The sequence below is a fragment of the Aethalodelphis obliquidens genome, unplaced genomic scaffold, assembly GCF_003676395.1.
Source record: "Aethalodelphis obliquidens isolate GAN/ISIS:26980383/991018 unplaced genomic scaffold, ASM367639v1 scaffold20, whole genome shotgun sequence".
In the NCBI taxonomy this organism is placed as follows: Eukaryota; Metazoa; Chordata; class Mammalia; order Artiodactyla; family Delphinidae; genus Aethalodelphis; species Aethalodelphis obliquidens.
Genome location: NW_020837964.1, coordinates 18,144,843 through 18,159,701, shown reverse-complemented (window position 1 = coordinate 18,159,701; position 14,859 = coordinate 18,144,843). Strand labels below are relative to the sequence as shown.

Genomic DNA, 14,859 nt, shown 5'->3' with positions numbered 1-14,859 from the left:
GCCGGGCTCTCTGCCTGAGACTCCTTTCCTGCCTTGTCTCCTATCAGCTCCTCCTTAACTCTTCAGGGCCCAGCTGATATGCCGCCTCCTGGCGGGGTGGGATGGGGGGCAGGAGGGGTCTTCTTTGACCCACCCAGGGCTGCCTGTGACCCCCAAACCCTCTCCATGCTGTGCTGTCATCCTGGCAGGAACTGGAGTGGTTTAACATCTGGATCCCACAAACGGAACTCCATCAGGACTGTCTGGCTGAGCTCAGGGCGGGCCTGAGGAAGGGATGTGTGTCCAGGCTGAGAGGCTGGGAAGGTGGAGCGGGTGGGGCTGTCTGCCCTACAAGGAGCACTGTCACACTGTGTTAGGAGTCAGGCGTGGCCGAGCCCTGGCTGTGATGACAGCTCTGGAGAAAGGATTTGGGAGGAAAGGAGAGGGTCTGTTCTATTCACGCCTTGCTGCCCTCCAAGCAGAACTGGCCTGTGTTCCATGGGGTGGCCATAGCTCCGTTATGGGTCAGAGGTAAATGCAGCCTCACTTCATAAAAGGCTTCCTGAGATAAATCCTTAAACCTTCGGTTGTGTGTGGCTCATCCCCAACACTGGCTGATCAGGGTTAGGATCTGCTGGGACAGGGCTATTGGTTGGTGGTGAGTGTCCCTCTTCAGCTGCCCTGGGTCCTCCTCACTTATGCTGTGGCCCCAGAAACCCTTTTCGGCAAGTTCCCTCCCCAGCCCTGACTGCAGTGGTAGGTGTGACTTTTCTGCCTTCCCTGGGCTGGTCGTAGGAATGTTTTTTGTCCCCATTCAGGCATCGATGGATTTGAGGGGGCTGGCAGCCCAGAGGGCCGATGGGCAGCGGTGGCCATCACGGCGGTTCTCCGAGATGTGGCAGATCCGAGCACCTCAGTCCTTCCTGCCTGCCATCCTGGCCCTTCACGACTCTCCTAGGTCCCCTGTCCAGAACCCCTCCACCTGCCTCTCCTTCCACGGTGCCCTGGACATAAGGAGCCTCAGGTGCTGCCCACATGCCCTGCTGCTACGTGCAGTCCCTGCATCCACGCACAGAAGCTGCTGACACAGTTGACACAAAAGGGATTGCTACCAATGGAGCTGGTTTCTAAAGCTCTGTGGGTAATTATTTTGTCTCAGTGAAATGAAAGGAGGGTAAACAAACAACAATACATTAATTAGTCTGATCTACACTTTTCTCCACGAAAGAGGAGAGCAAAGTTAAACATTGGAGGCTGGCAGCTTTTCAGAGAACCCGAGAGTCCTCGGAGGGCTGGCAGGGCAGGATGTGGTGCACAGGCACCCAGCCTGCGCCCCCAGTCCCAGCCCTTTCTCTCACCTGGCCTGGCCCGGGTTCTGTCTCCCAGGGAGGAACACCTGCCTCTCCTCCCCGCCGCAGTTCTCTGCTTCCGTGTCCTGGGGTTGGCACCTTTGCCAAGCAAAGTCCACCATGGGCATTTCTGGTGGGGCTGACAGGTCTCTCAAAGGCCCTGTGTGCTGAGCGGTTGCCAGTCACCCCTGCAGGCAGGATTGCTCTCTCAGGTTCCTATTTTAAAGCCGACCATCACCCTCGGGCTTATCCCTATTGTGAATCCTGGTGTGTGGCTTCTAGGGTTGCTTGGGATGACCTCTGCCCCAATACCATCGTTTCCAGAACTGGCCTGGAGTCCCAGACACCCTCAGGTCCTGGGCTCAGGAGTGGGGGTCTACAGAGTGCCCAAGAGAGGGCTCCCAGGACTCAAACACTCTGTTCTAGAAGCAGAGACCACAGCCTCACTCCCTCACCCCCGGCTGCATTGCTCAATGCTCAGCATGGGCTCAAAGGTCAGGCTGACCTGAATGAAACCCTGGCACTGGAGTCAGGCTCACTGAGCCTCTGTCTCATCACGGGAGTAACAGTACCTGCCTCCCAGGACTATCACGAGGATTAAAGGGGGCCAGGCCACTAACATGGCTGGCCCTGTTTCCTTCCCTACCTCCCCCTCTCCTTGCAGGGCCTCCCTGACCACCCCTCCCCTGAGGCTGGCCCTGTGTGCCCTGTTTGTTCTCCCCGACCTGTAAACTCAGTGGAGTTTGCAGACAGGACCAGCTGGTTCTGTGTGCTGTTCTGGGACAGCCTGAGCCTGCCCGCTGTATTTCTAGGCCCCGGACTGAACTGCAGAGCCCTCAGATTCTCAGAGATGCCTCCACACCTTAGGTCGGAGCCGCTGGCCTTCACTAACTTGTTCCTCCCCCTGCGGCGAGGACTGGACTGGGTCTGATTGCGACAAGGAGACCGGGCTGTGGAGCCAGGATGGACAGAGGAGCAGAGAGCTCCACAGTTTGAAGATGGGAGAGGAAGAGGCGGCTGGTCAGGTCCTGGACAGCACCTGGGAGGTCACAGGCCCAGCCACTCCCAGACAGGCAATGCCTGGGCCATTGAGAGCAAGCAGCTCATACCGCAGTTGCTTCTGCAGGTTACTGATGATCTGTGGTGACCCGTCAACACGGAGACCCCTGTTTGCTAACCTGTGACCTGCGGCCACCACAGCATGAGAAGTGGGGACTCGGACTGATCAAAGTCACTGTCCTCAGAGCTCTGGGGCTGGCTAATCTGCCCTCCCCTGGGGAGGGCATCCTCAGGAACAGGGCCTGGCCAGGCCTGGTCCTGTTTGAGTGAAGATGGCAGGGTAGAGAGATGGGTCCCCAACAACCCTTGTGGGCGAGCTGCAATGGACAGGATCTCTGCTACTGGATGCCAAATAACACTGGCACTGAGACGCCATCCCACTTCCATCTCCCTTGGAAGTGGACCTGGCATGTGTGCTGATCCCCAAGATGAGCTGCACAGAGGCCCAAAGGGTCCTAGGGGTGCTGACTTTGAATTTAAATTTCTCCTGCAGCATGAAAGTGAGTAAGCCAGACCAGTTCTACTGGCGAAGGCAAGCCCTGGCCCCTCTGAGGAAGCCCACACCATCTTTTGGGATCTCTAAGCCTTACTTTGGGAACTTCTGGGAATCTGGGTCAGGTGTTGCCCCATGTTGGGCTAGGATGGGTCCTGGCCCTCCCTCACACCACTTGCATCTGGTCCTCATGCCTGCTGAGCCCTCTCATCCCGGCAGCAGGGCTGGGAGTCCTGGAGCAGAGGGACCTCCTCTCATCGTCTTTGTTTCCAAAGGCTCACGTCTAGCAGGAGCTGAGCCAAGCCCCAGGTTTCCGCAGGAAAGGCGGAGAGGAGTGTTCCAATCCAATGACCAGAATGTGCTCGCATCCCCGGCAGCACTGAGATCAGGGCCGGCCCATTTCTGCCTGGATGCCTGCTGGGGAGGGGTTGGCATGGCAACATGAGCTCTGAGCTGCTGAAACTTGGAGTCAACTCGTAGCTGGGAGGACAGAAAGAACGACGGAAGAGGATGCTTTCCCATGCGACGCAGGTGAGACAAATCCAGGCTAATCCCTGAAAGCCACATCCCAGAAGCAGAACCGGGGTCCAGGGTCTGGTGTGAACACGTGCTGTAGCAACGACTCCCACCAACACAGCTGTACCAGGTAAATGTCTATTCACCCTTCCATGTCCAAAGCACCTGCCTCCCCTTCCTTGAAGCCCTCCCCAGCCTCCCTACCCCTCCCATCTCTCCCTCCCTTGCATATCCCCAACTGTCCCTCTAATCTGGTACTTGCCGGTTTGCACATAAGGCCCCCCACCAGCCTGGGAGCTCCCAGTGGAGTCTCAAACACCAACACAGGCCCGAATCCCAGCCTGCTCCAGCGCTATGGATGTGGCAGGCCTACTTTGCTGCCCCACACCAATGCAAGGGGAGGGCCATGAGCTACACCAGGCCAGTCGGCACCCCAGCAGCCTCTTGACCCCACTGAATGGTCACACGACCCTAGCCCTTCCTGGACCCCTCGAGAAAGAGGCCTGCATTTTCTCTGAGATGGAAGCACTAAGAGCCTAAAGCTTCTGGAGCCCTCCTGGAGAGTGAATCCAGTTCAGAGGAAAACAGACCTTAGGGCCGGAAGGAGAGAGGTCAAGTCCTGGTGACATCTTTGAGCTCCAGTTTCCCTGTGCCTGAGGCCAACGCAAGCCCCAGAGTTTCTAACTAACGAGTTGGCAAAGTACCTTTTTCTTTGCTCTAGACACTTTGAGCTGGGTTTCTGTCACTTGCCCCCAAAAGGATCCTGACTAATATATACCTGCTACTTGATTTTTCCAAAACTTAATTCTTATCAGTTCCCTTGCTGTGCAAACCTCCCTTGGTACCCCCTGGCTTGCCTACTGGGAAAAGGGGGTCTCCCTCCCGAGTCCTCGAAGGCCTGGTGAGACCTGGTGCCTGTGGTTTGTGCCCCATGAGCATCCCTTAGGAGACAGCAGTGCAGACATTATAAGCACAAACTCTGGTGTCAGAAGTGCAGGTTCAGGTCCTGCTTCTGATATTGGACAAGGTGCTTAACTGACTCTCTGAGCTGTAGTTTTCTCATCTGTTAAGCACACATAGTAACAATATCTCAGGGTAGTTAGCGAGGATGGATGGGCAGCACTTAGCATGGTGCCTGACACATCTCTAATACAGTCAGCCCTCTGAATCCACGGTTCCTCACTCCTCCATATCCGTGGATGCGGATCCCACAGATACGGAGGGCTGACTCTAAGGGACTTGAGCGTCTCTGGATTTTGGTATCTGTGGGAGGTCCTGGAACCAATCCCCTGTGGATACTGAAGGACGACTGTAATATTACTTTATTACTACTACTACTACTGTTAATTTCTTTGTTGCAAAGGCCCTCAAGATACAGCTGGAGCCTTTGAAGTTTCCTCCGCGTGTGCTTGGTTGCTTGACAAAAAGCGTGCCCTGCTATCCCAAATGAGGGGCGGGGATGGTGCAGGGGATGCCGGGCTTCCATCTCCAGACAGGACTGTCTATTGTGGGCTGCTTGTGCAAGCCCAAGTCACAGGCCTCTGCAGAAGCCAGATGCAGGCAGTGGGGCCATAAAATTTTCAAAACGAAATTTTCCATGGGAGCTATTAATGCGTCATGTGGTTTCTGAGAATAGGAACAGGCTGCAAGCAGCTCTGCGGCGCTCCTTCAATCAGTCAGCCTCGGCACTTCCATGTCAGAACTCAGAAAGCCCAGATAAAGGCAGTTCCTGCGTGACCGGAAAGCAAATCTTAAGCCAAGTTGAAGTTATATGTGCTGGGGTGCCCCAACCAACCTAGTGTTTAGAGTTGCAAGACCTCTGGGTTCAGGACCTTGTGTAGCAGGGATGTGGGCCAGTTGCCTGGGAGTGTGGGCTCCATATGGGGTGGGGCTGAGTTCAAAGATCTGGCCACCCTACCCTCTATGGTCTGCCATTCCAGAATCATCTGTTGGTGACTGAAATGGGGACTGTTAAGGAGAAGGCTGGATGGTGGCTGATACCTAAATCCACCCCTGTGCCATCCTGAGCGGCATCTTCTCTCATTCCTATGTACCCTTGTATTAGGTTCAGGAACCTGCCTGCAGCCAGATCTGTCTGCCTAGAGTCTGCTGAGGGCTGAAGCCCATAGGGCGCCTGCCAGTCCTTTGCCCTCACGACGGCTGAACCCAGGGTGGGGAGGTGCTGGGGGGTGAGGGCTTCCTGCATAATGAATATCAGGTCTGAGATGGCCCTGTTCACAGGGTCTGCTCCACTTGGCATTGACAGGGCAGCTCCAGGGCAGGACTGGAGCAGGCAGTTGTTGACCACTGGAGAGGTCACGTGCCAACAGCTGAGCATCTAGACGGGCCTGGGCCTCCTACTTCAAGAGCTCTGAGCCTGCCCAGGTGCTGAGGTTTGTGCCTGAGCCTCACCTTGCAAGTGGCCAGAAGCCGGGCATCCTGGAACTCCCTAGCAGGTCACGTCACCTGCCTCAGGTGAGCCCTGTGTTGTCTGCTGTGTGACCAGCTGAGTGCCAGCCCCCAACAAGTTCCCTGCTGGCCAGTGCCACTCAGGAGAGTCCTTCCTCAGGGACGGACACTAGGAGGAATCTCGCTTCTCTCAGGCTCCGCTGTTGAGGCTTTTGTCCCAGCAAACTCCCTGCTTCCCTGACATGAGAGCTGATGTTAATGGTCCCTGAGCCGAACAAGGCTTGGAACATACTTCACTTAAGAAGAAATGACAACATACTTTCTGTGGGAGTGGAACTTTAAATACAAGTCCACACAAATGGCAGGATTTATGCAGACTCAGTGTTCAGCTGGGTTTCAAATACAGCCTTTCCTCCTGGAATGGATTGGCTGGCAGAGCAGTGTGTAGGCATTTCAAGGCACCAGAGAACACAGATGAAGACAACAAACCTCCCTAAAACGGAATAGACTTGCTAAAATTCTTCTGAAAGGAATCATTTCACATTCAGCCTGAAGTTTTCTATGCAAAGAACATTTAACAAACTGAGTCCTAGAGGAGAATTTATGCGAAGATTAAAAAGCAAATCAGTGCGAATGAGTAAATAAAATCAGGCATCAGCATCTCACCAACCTTCCCTGTAGCTCTGGGCAGCTGGGCCCGAGGGCTGCATTTCTGAACTGAGACTGGATCTCACTCCCCACTGAGGGCTGAGGTCCTTGTCCTGGGCCCTTTCAGAGGCCTTGGACACCAGGCCACTGCTATCCTCAGGTCCTGCCTCTGCACACGGCACCACAGGAGCCCTTGGCTCTGAGAGAACCAGCCAGAAGACCTCCTGAGAGAGGATGGCCCAGCTCAGGCCGAACCATGGACTGCTTGCTTGGGGAGGCCTCCGACCTGCCTGCAGGGCTGTCCTGGGCCTGCTCCAGAAGGTATAACTGGGAGGGGATTGGGGGCTGCTGTCTGCTACCCTGGGGAGTGGGACTTAGAGCTACATTTGCATAAGAATGTGAATTAGTCATTTGTCCACAGCAAAGACCAGTGGGGAAGACATCATGGGGATCTATAGCCCCCCAAGTTCCCTCTAATTGCTACCACCAAAACTGCTTCCAGGGGTCTTCTGAGGCTCTGGGTTCCAGTTAACCCCTGCCTCTCTGGTAGTGGTGCCCTGTCTATACCTGCTCTTAGCTGTTGAATCCTACACTTCTGAAAAGGGAGACAAGAACTCTTGGATGGAAACCACATGTCCCCAGATTGCTGGTGTAGACATTGCTAGTGTAGACAGTGACGTGTTTCCATTCAGGAGTGACTAACTTAAAAAGATATGCATGCTTTGCCTTTGTGAAGATCCGGGTTAGACTTTTCTTCCCTTTTTGCCCACATCTGCCTGCAAGCCTAGGACAGGCCTCTTACGTCGCTTCTTCTGGCCCCTAGAGCAGTGCGGGCCTACTTTCTAGGCATGAGGCAAGATTGCACCTCCTGGTCCCCTTGCAGTTGGGTGTGACTAGCTCTGACCCACAAGCTGTGAGTGAAAGTGATGTGTGTCACTGCTGGGCCAGAGTACTTCACAGCAGGTATATGCGGTTGGTCCTGGGGGCCAAGCAGGGCCTGCAGGGGATGGGAGGAGGGAGCTTCGAGATGAAGCCAACAGCCTGGGGTGTCAGAGCCCAGAGGCCAGGCGTGGTCAGACGCTGCCAGGTCGTGCTGGCTGACTGGTGCCCGCCAGGGCTGGTGAGGGGCAGAGGCAGAGGCAGAGGCAGAGGCAGAGGCAGGGCAGCAGCTGTCGAGCTGGGAGGCTGGGGGTGCTCGGCATCCATTCCCTATGAGTCAGATGCTGCTCGGGGTATTTCACAGCAAGGGCCCAAGAATTTCTGGGGGCAGAGCCTTGCTTTCTAGGGTGTGTGGGGGGTCCTCCTAGAGGGTATGGAGACAGGAAATTGGTGGGTGGTGGGTGAAACATGGGTGAAACAAGCAGTGAGCAAGGGAGGGAGGTAAGATGGGGTGGCAGAGAGAGGTGAGAGTAGGCGCAAGGAAGGCAGTGTCACTCAGGAGCCCTGCCTGCCAGCCTGTGCCCTCGATGGCCACAGTGACCGCCAGATCCCAGATTACAGGCCGGGAGGAGACGCCGGGGGAGGAGCAGCTGTGGAAAATGGGCTTGAGAAGAGGCTCCAATGCATGCACTTACAGTTTACCCCTAGGTGGTTCTGTTTAACTTAAGTGCTTAGAATCCGGTTAGCATCCAACCCATACCACACAGACCTCAGAGTAGTGAGAGCCTGGTGTGTGCTGGCTGCACTCTGGAAGGACTGAGTGACCCCCTGGCTGTGACCCTCTGGCTGGCTTCGGGTCTGGGCAGCCACCCAGCTTGACGCTACCTGCACCACCCCCACTGCTAGACAGAAGGTGCACAGGGTATCTCACCGGGCTTTCCGGTAGAGATTTGGAAAGAACATTTCCAGAACAGAGGTCAGCACCAATGCGAAAACAGTCTATGCAGTTTCAACCAGATTTGCTTTAAGAAACAGGTCCAACAGGAGGCCTAAGCGGCTTGATCCTCATCTCTCCCTCAGCTCTCTTCCCCCTGGTCCTGGGCCACCATCCTTCTTGTTCCCTTCCTGCCCTTGGGACTGCTCTTTCTCCGAGCCCTTTGTTGTCCCCTCCTCCCTGGCCCACCCCTTAGGAGCTGGACCTTCCCCTGCCTCCTCTCTCTTCTCTTGGTTGATCTCTCATGGGTCACCTGTTCCCAGGTGAGAGCCAGCCCAGGTGTCTCTCCTGACCTCTGACCCCATGAATTTAATTGACAGCTCTCTACCATCCCCTAAAAGTTTATCATTTGTCTTCCTCTACTTCCCCAACACCAGCTCTGTCTCCTGAGTGGTCCTAGGCCCCTGGACCTCCTCCATACCCACCTCCTGTCACCCAGCCCACGGTTCTGCCTCCCTAACCCCTTGCATCCATTCCCATGGCTACGCCCAGTTCAGGCCTCACCCTCTCCCACCTAGATGCTGTGACAGCCATCACCTGGTCCCCCTGCAGCTGGCCTTCCTCCTCTGATCCACATGGCAGCTGGTGGCATCTTTCTAAACTACACATTAGGTCACATTGCTCCCCTGCTAAACTCTTCAGTGGCCCTTGCTGACCCCAGGAAGATGCACCTGGCAGAGAAGGACAGGAAAGGGGGGGCGAGGCCCTGCAGCCTGATTGCTTTGCATCCGCCTACTTCTGAAGTCCCGGGGACCCCGACCTGCGCAATTTCCCCTGAAGCTCTTCTAGCCCTCCATGCCTTTGCTGAGGCAGTTTCCTGCAGCCATCATCTGTGCGAAGGGATGAGGCCTCAGCAGAGGCGCTCAGGGTTTGGAAGTCACAGTGATGGTCTCTTCACCAAACCCCAGCCAGTCCCCTCCTCTGTGGCCCCAGGGATAACTAGAGACCTTTGGCCCGGCTCAACTGAGCCATTTCTCTCTTGACCTTGTTAGTTTCCATGCATTTATTGCATGTTTGCAGTCTGCACACCAGAAAGGTAACCAGCCTCCCATACTTTCAGATCTACCACACTAGACACAGAACTGAGAGAGCGAAGGCTTGAGCAATGTTGGCAAATTCCATACCTCAAAACAAAGGGAGGGAGGGCCTTATGTGTGTGGCCCTATAGAGTGTCTGCAGGACCAGGGACCCTGCCCACATGGTGACACCAGCAACTTTGGAGCTCATCCACCCACTTTGACCTCCAGTCCTGGGGAACTCAACTTCTTTTTTTCCCTTGCAGACACTCAGTACTTTATCCCATCACCTGTATGTTGGGCACAGAGTAGGCAGATAAGAGGAACCCCTGATGACTGATTGACAAGCGACAGCCCTGCCCCCTGCAGACCTGGAGTCCAGCCAGGGTGGCTTCAGCAATCCAGCTCATCTGGGGCCACCTGTGGCCCGCTCAGGACCTCAAACTCATTTCCTCCCTCCCTGCCACACTCTCTCCCTGTGAGGTGGGACTACGAGCCAGTCATGGCAGAGACATGAGGGAGACTAGAAATGAGCCTCAGAAAAGCAGAACAAACAGTCCACTTCTTGGGACATCTGAGCAGAATGTGCTCTTGACACTGATGGTGCAGCTACACTGTACAACCACCCCAAGCAGATATTGTTGGCTCCATTTACAGATGAGAAAACTGAGACTCAGAAAAGTAAATGACAGTCCCCAAGAAGTGTAGCCTGGTCACCAGACCCCAATTTCCCATTCCTCTCTGCATTTCTCACCAAAGTTTAATACACATGATATGCAAAATATGCAAATGAGCGCTGTCCAGCACCAAGCCCCGCTAACTCCAGGACAAGCTCCCCACACTATCCCCCTTGTCTTGCTTGTTCTTCCCTCTCAGTTCCCACCAAACAAGATCCTCACCCTGTCTTTCCAGTCTCTGAAGCTTACATTTGTCACCCACCCCCACTGAGCCCTTAGTGAAGACCCTAATAAATTTCCTCCCTCCCTGTGGACTGCCGGCCTCATCCATCTCCTCTTTTGTTTTTCCATCCAGTCACCATCACCTTGGACCCCCAAATCTCCCTACTCCCAGCTTGGTGACCTCCCCAGAAACCGTGAAGACATCTAATTTACCAGTATTTGGGAGGAAGCAGGTTCTTATAATGGTCTTGCTGTGCTGGCTCCTGGACTGAAGTTCCCAACTGTCAGGGGGTCAGAAAATGTGTTTCTGGTTTCCACTTTTATTGTAGTAGTTTGAATTATTTCTCTGGGATGGATTCGAGACTAGAATTACGAGGTAAACTTTAAAGCTTCTGATACATATTGCCAAACTGCTTTTCTCCAAGGTTGTTTGAGAGTGCCTGTTTCACAGCATCCTTTCCGTGAAATGCACTGGGTTTTAGCATTAAAAAAATTTTTTTTAAAATAGTTTAATGGGTAATGATATCTGATTACAATTTCCAGGATATTTAAATTGTATTCCTTCATTATTGTGAAGTGCTGCCTCAATCCTTTTCCTACTTATTGAAGGAGTTAGAATTTCCTCCATAGATTTGGGTGTGTCAGACATACCCCCTCTGCAGGCATTGAACCACATGAGGGTCGGTTCAGAATGGGACCAAACTGCTTGCCCCAGATTGCTTACCCCAGAGCTGTGTTTTCAAACTTTTTATCCAAGCAGCAGAACTTTTTCTCAAACAATCTCACACAGCACCTCTTTATATAAAACATTAATAAGTAGTCTATGAGGGGAGGCCTGGAGCGCCCCCTCCCGTCCCCCTCCCCCTTCCAGAAGCTCTTCTCACCTGAGGAGGGGCCGCGGGGACCTTCTTGTCCTTCTGGCTGAAGAGGGAGCACTCCCTGCGTGAACTCAAGGACCTGAAAGTAGATGAGCGGTTCACAGAGGTGTCCGGACCTCCACAGTCACCGAGCAGCGCAGTACAAGTGACCCAGGTACAGAGACCGAGGGGCCGCACCTGCGCCGGAGGCACCGCCACACCCTCCACCTCGCCAAGGAGAGGGTGTGGGCCCCGCTGTCCCCACGAAGTTCAGCCAGAGGGGGTGGGAGCTGAGGTTTGTGGGACAGACCTAGACAGGCCCGGGGGATAGGAGGGTTGACAGGTGCGGAGGACTCCGTGGGTGGGGGGCACGAGGCTTCCACGTGGACGGCTGGACCCTGGCCAGGCCGGCGATGTGCAGGTGGGTGGCAGGGGAGAGGTGAATTAGGAGCCCCGGCCGGGGGTGGGGGTGGGGGGTAGGGGTTTGATCTGATAGGCGAAGCTAGAACAATCAGAGTTCTCCCCAGGAGCTTTGTGTAATCTCAGCCTCACAAAGACACCTGAGGGTGGGGGAGAACTGAACCCAGACCCGGAAAGAGGGACAGTGGCTACTGGGACGAGGGTGGGGCACAGGGAGGAAGCCGCTTGGCCGCAGATAAGGAGTAGACTGGCAGAGGAAAGGCTCAGCGGGGACAATTCGTGAACCCAATGGGGTCTTCGGAGGGGGGCGTTTGGGAGGGCGCTCATGTGAGCGGAGACCTTTGGACACGAAGCCACCGGCTCCTGGCATTCCTTGTTGACCCAGTCGGAGGATCAGCGGGCCCGGACACTCACTCCCTAGTAGGGGTTCTTAGGCCCGGCTGACTCTCTGGCCCCGCCCCACTCTTGTAGCCCCGCCCCTGCCTCAGGTGTTGGATCCACCCCGATTTTCTGGTCGCGCGGCCCCTGGGCCCTGGGCCTCAGGCACTACCTGGCCTCGACTCTCTCGGCCCCGCCTCCTGAAACCTGGCCCCGGGCAGCTCTCTGGCCACGCCCCCTGGCCTCGGGCAAAGTCCTGGCTCTTTAGTCCCTCCTTCCAGTCCCAAGTCACGCCCCCGAATTTGCAGCCGAATCCCTGGCTTTTGGCTCGGCCTTTTGGATTTCGGCCCAGGAAGTTCAGCCCGCACCCCGCGCAACCCTGCGCGGAGCTCGTTGGTTTTACACCTTTTCAAGCCAGTTCTGCTGCCCGGCCCAGAGCCCTCTTACCACCCTCACATCGCAGGCAAGGCAACCGTTACTCCCCAGGGCCCCTCTGGACCAGACCCTGTCCTGTATATACACTTATTTTGCAAATCACCCAAACTGTTTCAGAAAAATCTGAAATTGAGTCCCAAGCCCTCTGCCCTCAAGCCAAAGATGTTGCAGAGGAGCTGGAAGGAGTGTCTTCTCACTTGGGAAACAGTTGGCGCCCTCCTGATGAGAAATCCATTAGAAAAGCTCCAGTGAGACAAGGGTTCTAGTCAGCTGAAAGGTCTTGGGCAAGTCATTTAACTTCTGAGCCTCAGATGCCCCCTCCCCCATAACACTGGGGTTCCCTACAGGATCTTGGATGGCTGTGGCCAGGACCAAGTGAGCACAGGTACTGGATGTTACCAGCGGGAAGAAGGAAGCCTGAGCCCCTAGGTCCTCGCTCTACATGCTCTACACGAGGGGGCCCTTGTTTTTATGGGGACACCCTGGCTTATTTCCTCTGAGTTAAGCACTTGGCAGGCATTCCTCCCCACCCATGGCCTGGGGAGTCCAACCTGCCAAGACGTTAGAGGGTGTCCTGTCCCCTGTGCCTGGGACGCCTGCCTCCTCACCCTCAGTAAGCCGCCTTCACCCTGCCCCTAGACCACAGGCTGACAGACATCTGAAAGTGGACACAAAGGAGCCATCCCAACCTTTGCGGCTCTCAGCTCCCACCGCGCTCTCCCAGAGCAGTGAGGAGCTCACACCTCATCTCTCGATGAGAGATTTGCCAAGGAGGGTGTCTTTGTCCTCAGATATTTCCCTATCGTCCGTAAGCTGCATAGCCTCTCTCCCCTCCCAAACTCTTCTGAAAAATCCCCTGTGTGTTTTTTCAAAATAAAATTAAATGACAGGAACTAACTATTTAGGGAGGGGTTCCTGAGGGGAAATGGAATCTCTGCAACCTTGAGATTACAGGACTTTTCTTCTTCTCAAAAGACAAGAAAAACATGTCAGATCATTGATATTCTGAGCCAGACCTTGTTTTGAAAATACGCTCTCCTCTGTCCTTCAACAAACTACAGCCTCTCTCCCTCTTTGAAAATAAGACCACATCAAGTCAGGGATTAGAAATGGGAAAAATTCAATCAGAGCCTCCCTCTGCCAGTTATACATCTCAGTACACTCCCAGGCGAGCAGAATCAGCTCCCACTATAACCCAGCTCAGCATCATCATTCAAAACGCACCAGTAGGAAATGGTGAAACAGAAGGACCTTTCATCCCGAGTGAGCGAGGCCTGCAGCACTGCTCTCCTAGCTCTGGAAGCTGGCGGTGTCTGGGGCCAGTGGAGCTGGGGCCTGTTGCTTAAATAGGCAGTGGGAGGGGGTTAGGGCGGGCCTGGGGGGGTGGGCATGGAAAGTGGGCCATTTACCCAGCACAGAAAGGCAGTGTCCGCCGAGCCAGCAGTGGTCCTAAACACGCGCCTGCCTGCTTATCCACCATGAGCCTCAAGCCCACAGGCCCACAGACCACAGACCATCACCTGGGATGACCCCTGATGGACGTGCAGCTCCAAGTGAGACCACATGCCCAGACACACAGAGCTTGGTCTGGGTTCCTGGATGCCTCTACCTGTCCTGAGACACAGCCTGGAGAGCAGAACCAGCTGTGGAGTTGGATGGACCTGCTCCCTAGACCAGTAAGTAGTGGCCTCAAGCAGGGCATCTCACCAAGCCTCAGTTTCTACTTTCTTGTAATGAGGATAATAACACTGACTTTATAGGTCCATAAATAACGTTTGCAAAGGGCCTAGCGCCTAGAAGGTTGGTTTGTTTAACCACATGATGATGCTGGAGTCAGGTTACCTTCAACAAAGTTCAAGCCCAGAGAGGTTTGGTAACATAAAGTCACACAGCCCTTCAGCTGAGTGTCAGGGTCAGACTTCATGCAGACCTGAGACTAAGTTGGGTTGGCAGAAGCCCCTTGAGGTGAGTGTGGGGAGCAACTGCTGGCCTTGGGGAAAGGTCTTGACTGAACTCTGGTGAAGCAGTTATCCCTAGAACCCCAGCACCAAGGTAAGGGAAGAGGCATGGCTGGACAGACAAGCTGAGCTGGCTAGTCTGTGCATTTGGTTGGGACCTTAGTGTGGGTTGCAGAAGTATCCTAGAATAACTACTAGGAATGGCTGGTGAGAGGAGTTTGTTTCTTTCTACTTGTACAGAGCAGGTCTTGTTTAGGAGCATAACTGGTGTGTGGTTAGAATACACATGTGTGGTTAGAATTGCACGTTTTTTCCTGAGATTTATCTTTACTCTCATGATGTCAGCTCTCTTGTCATTCTAATTTCAAAAGAACCTATCTCCCTTCATTTTGGCTTGCCAGATAATTTATCATTCAAAAATTGAACTAGCAAATGTTTCTTTCTTTCCCTGAGAGTCAAACTTGAAAGGCACAGTGTGTATACTTTAGTTCTAGGCTGAGCTGTTTTTTCATCTCTGGAAACTTTTCTCGTATTATTTCTTTCCAGATGTTTTCCTCATCGTATGCCTCA

General features: G+C 54.3%; 1 protein-coding gene and 1 long non-coding RNA gene across 4 annotated transcripts in view; one reads left to right on the top strand and one right to left on the bottom strand.

Annotated features, from left to right (window-relative positions):
* SMPD3 (sphingomyelin phosphodiesterase 3) overlaps positions 1-14,859 on the bottom strand; it is an 82,051-nt gene that overhangs the window by 16,708 nt on the left and 50,484 nt on the right. The window contains exon 2 of the mRNA XM_027119493.1: positions 11,126-11,198. The gene's annotated coding sequence lies outside the window, so the exon portion shown is untranslated. The remainder of the gene's footprint in view (positions 1-11,125; positions 11,199-14,859) is intronic.
* Positions 1-14,859, top strand: part of LOC113627165 (uncharacterized) — a 67,672-nt gene that overhangs the window by 4,263 nt on the left and 48,550 nt on the right. For all 3 annotated transcript variants that reach the window (XR_003435453.1, XR_003435451.1, XR_003435452.1), the window contains one exon: positions 798-14,007. This is a non-coding gene — a long non-coding RNA (uncharacterized LOC113627165). The remainder of the gene's footprint in view (positions 1-797; positions 14,008-14,859) is intronic.